Source organism: Chrysemys picta, chromosome 2 (assembly GCF_011386835.1).
Source record: "Chrysemys picta bellii isolate R12L10 chromosome 2, ASM1138683v2, whole genome shotgun sequence".
Taxonomy (NCBI): Eukaryota; Metazoa; Chordata; order Testudines; family Emydidae; genus Chrysemys; species Chrysemys picta.
In genome coordinates, this window is record NC_088792.1 from 157,670,216 (window position 1) to 157,670,662 (window position 447).

The following is a 447-nucleotide window of genomic DNA, read 5'->3' on the forward strand; positions in this document are numbered from 1 at the left end:
TGGAGAAGCGAGTGGCTATTGCAATCTGGAAGCTGACAACTCCAGACAGCTACCGGTCGGTCGCAAACCAGTTTGGAGTGGGAAAGTCGACTGTTGGAATCGTGTTGATGCAAGTTTGCAGGGCCATTAATCACATCCTACTCAGAAGAACCGTGACTCTGGGTAACGTGCAGGACATAGTGGATGGCTTTGCACAAATGGGGTTCCCTAACTGTGGAGGGGCAATAGATGGGACGCACGTTCCTATTCTGGCACCACCCCACCTAGCATCCGAGTACGTTAATCGGAAGGGGTATTTCTCTATGGTTCTCCAGGCACTTGTGGATCACCGTGGGCGTTTCACTGACATTAACACAGGCTGGCCCAGAAAGGTGCATGACGCACGCATCTTTCGGAACACTTGGCTGTTCAGGAAGCTGCAGGCCAGGACTTTTTTCCCAGAGTGGA